Source organism: Triticum dicoccoides, chromosome 2A, assembly GCF_002162155.2.
Source record: "Triticum dicoccoides isolate Atlit2015 ecotype Zavitan chromosome 2A, WEW_v2.0, whole genome shotgun sequence".
NCBI classification, from domain to species: domain Eukaryota; kingdom Viridiplantae; phylum Streptophyta; class Magnoliopsida; order Poales; family Poaceae; genus Triticum; species Triticum dicoccoides.
The window spans coordinates 535501322-535505396 of NC_041382.1; positions in this window are offsets into that span (position 1 = coordinate 535501322).

Consider the following 4075-nt stretch of genomic DNA (forward strand, 5'->3'; position numbering starts at 1 on the left):
GCCTATTCTTCTCTCTATTGCTTGCATTAGAGTAGTGTAGCATGTTACTGCTTTCCGTTATCCTATCCTAATGCATAACTTGTCCTTGCTACTACTGTTGTTACCTTTACCTGCAATCCTAAATGTTTGTATAGGATGCTAGTGTTCCATCAGTGGCCCTACACTCGTGTCCGTCTTCCATGCTATACTACTGGGCCGTGATCACTTCGGGAGGTGATCACGGGCATATGACATATACTTATACTGTTACATTACTTATGATACTGTTCGGAGATGGGGGCTGAAGGGGCAGGTGGCTCCATCCCGATAGAGGTGGGCCTGGGTTCCCGACGGCCCCCAACTGTTACTTTGAGGCGAAGCGACAGGGCAGGTTGAGACCACCTAGGAGAGAGGTGGGCCTAGCCCTGGTCGGTGTTCGCGGTTATTTCAAGATAACACGTTTAACGAGATCTTGGTATTTGATCTGAGTCTGGCCGCTGGCCTATACGCACTAACCATCTACACGGGGACAGTTATGGGCACTCGACGTCGTGGTATCAGCCGAAGCCTTCGTGACATCAGCAACTGAGCAGCGCGCGCCGGATTGGACTGGAACGCCTGCTAGGCTAGGTCTGCTTCCGGCCGCGTTCGCAACGTGCAGGTGTGCAAAGGGCGATGGGCCCAGACCCCTGCACCATAGGATTTAGACCGGCGTGCTGACCTCTCTGTTGTGCCTAGGTCGGGTTGCGACGTGTTGATCTTCCGAGGCCGGGCATGACCCAGGAAAGTGTGTCCGGCCAAATAGGATCGAGCGTGTTGGGAAATGTGGTGCACCCTTGCAGGGAAGTTGATCTATTCGAATAGCCGTGTCCCTCGGTAAAAGGATGACCTGGAGTTGTACCTTGACCTTATGACAACTAGAACTGGATACTTAATAAAACACACCCTTCCAAGTGCCAGATACAACCGGTGATCGCTCTCACAGGGCGACGAAGGGAGGATCATCGGTTAGGATTATGTTATGCGATGATACTGGGTGAACTTACCATCTACTCTCTTCTTCTGCTGCAAGATGGAGGTTACCAGAATCATAGTCTTCGATAGGACTAACTACCCCCCTCTTATTCTGGCATTCTGCAGTTCAGTCCACATATGATAGCCTTTTCCATTTGATACCAATGCATACATATGTAGTGTAGCTCCTTGCTTGCGAGTACTTTGGATGAGTACTCACGGTTGCTTTGCTCCCTCTTTTCCCGCTTTCTATACCCGATTGCTGTGACCAGGCGATGGAGCCCAGGAGCCAGACGCCACTGTCGATGACGACTACTACAACTCGGGAGGTGCCTACTACTATGTGAAGCCCGCTGACAACGACCGGGAGTAGTTTAGGAGGATCCCAGGCAGGAGGCCTGCGCCTCTTTCGATCTATATCCCAGTTTGTGCTAGCCTTCTTAAGGAAAACTTGTTTAACTTATGTCTGTACTCAGATATTGTTGCTTCCGCTGACTCGTCTATGATCGAGCTCTTGTATTCGAGCCCTCGAGGCCCCTGGTTTGTAATATGATGCTTGTATGACTTATTTTATTGTAGAGTTGTGTTGTGATATCTTCTCGTGAGTCCCTGATCCTGATCGTACACGTTTGCGTGTATGATTAGTGTATGGTCAAATCGGGGGCGTCACAAGTTGGTATCAGAGCCGACTGCCTGTAGGAATCCCCCTTCCACATTCCTTGGCCGAAGTCGAGTCTAGACATTACAAAACTTTTACTAACATGGTTGTGTGCCTTACGGGCTCACGTCGCCATTTGGGTGGTATTAGGATCTTTTACTCCTTGATCCTTACTCTGGGACTCTGAACTCTCTTCTACTCAGGTTAAATGATTTTTCTAAAATCTAACTTTAGGTTCTCGAAAATACTTCTCCCGGAGAGCCCCTTCACTCCAGATGATCGCCTGCTGCACCTGAAAATTTTGAAGATACTCTCCGATGTTTCCTCGAGACCCTTGTGCCCTTCGCCGTTACAATCCCATACCACCGGTAAATCCCTATGGGAAGCTACATACACTTGTCGGTCATAACTTCATCTCCAATTTGGTCTTGTTATTACAAGATACCCTGAAATACTTTGAATATTCCGAGAATCCCTTGTGTCTACTGCCCTGCAGTTCTTTGCTACCTAAATGCCCCTATGGATAATTCCTCGCACTTACCGAGTATCCGCTCATCCCAGTTGATTCATGTATTTCATAAAAGTCTTCGAAATACTATTTGATTTTCCGAAAATCCTGAGCAGTCTATTGATCTTGAAATTCGTGCTTGCTTGCATTATGGTTAATCCCATAAGTCTCGTAATCTTATTGCCATCCCTTGTCTTTATGATCTTAAGTCCATTGATTCAATATGTAGAGGATGCTCCCATTCCTCAATCGAATCCTAGAATTCATCATTTTGGCTCAGACATCATTTTAAACATGAGCTGGATCTCGACCAATCAAATTGTCGTCGATTGTACCCCTAAGGCTATTCAACTTATCCATCCCTAATCAGAGCATTGCTTCTGATCCCTTGTCTTGGAATTCATAATTCCTTTGCATTTGAGCTTTGAGTTAGTCAGTTGTTTCTATAATTTGATCTACTTGCATTGTTTCTTCTTCTGATTGTGTGTCGATGCTCACATCAGCTCCGTTATGGACCGTCAGATCCTTTGTTGGATTTTATCTGACAGTGCCCTTCATATTCAATAACCTTGTGAGCCTTTCCATGGGTATATAATGCCTTTGGTAAATTGTATCCTCTGCTTTGTGAACCATGCTCTACTTTTGAGCTTGTATTATTTACTCCGAAATTTGTGGTATATGTTCCTAAGATGCCCTGATGGGTTGAACCTACGCCTTTCCTAATCTATATGAACCCGAAAGATTTCACGGGTAATAATTATCTGGTATTGCACTAGGTAAAAACTTTCAACAACTAATGTCATTTTCAAAATACGAGAGGTGAATGAAAGGTTATACGTTGAACAAGTGGGAGTCGACCTTGAACCCTGTGTTCATGCACATGGACCCGATGTATACCTTATCATGGAAGCTTCTCTTAAAATAATTATCCCCTTGTTAAAAGTTCATCTTGTATCTGTGGACATGGTTCCGACCATGTTTCTCCTTGATTCCATTTCTCGTGCAAGTTTGAGCACTTGTCTTCTGCAGAGCATTACCCTAGTCCAACCTCTACTTTGATCTGTCATCGAGTATTACCCCCCTGGTATCTCGAGATTATCATGGAACTGCATAACTTTTTATGGGATCTTCATTAACTACTATTTCTCACCGAATCCAATTTTCCTACATTCTGGGTTGTCGTCAACTGAGAGCACCGAATAGTGAATCGAGTCCACACTTCGATTCAAATAACTCTTAAGTAATTTTCTTTGCTTATGAGTTTAATAACCCTACAAGTCATTCCTAGCCTGATCGGCTATATCATTATCGTGCTGATTTTATCTGTGCTACCTGGTTCTTAATCTCGGAGCACAACTTTGACGAGGAGCTAAGCTTACGTCGATCTTCCTCGTCATATAAATTGTCCTTGAACAACAAGCTTGATTTCAAGTTTGTGTCATACCTATGGTTTCAATAACTTTTCTCTTCATCATTCCGTTGGCTTGATGTCATCGCCGATCGGTTACATCTTCTTGAAGCCTCTCGACAAATGTGTCGCGATCATCATCAACATTCTAAGGTTTTCCAGGATATCAATTGAATTCTTGGTGGGTAATACCATCCTTGCCCCTCGATGACTCGTGTATCATCGACCACTTTATTGCCTTCCGTTCAACACAAAATTGTACGTGTTTTGTGTTATACCTTGAGATCCTTGCTACCCAGCAGTTGTTCTTCTTTACCTTGGATTATTATGATCTTTTATATCAAGGATGTTGTGAGAAATGCTCCACCTCTTAAGAATTCTTGTTATAGTATTACTTCTCGCCATCTCCGTTCATTTCTTGGTCCCCATGTTGTTTCTAACTAGAATCCCGACAATTGAACTATGAGGTGTGAATTCAAAACTTCTAGCAACTCCTTTACTTTGAAGT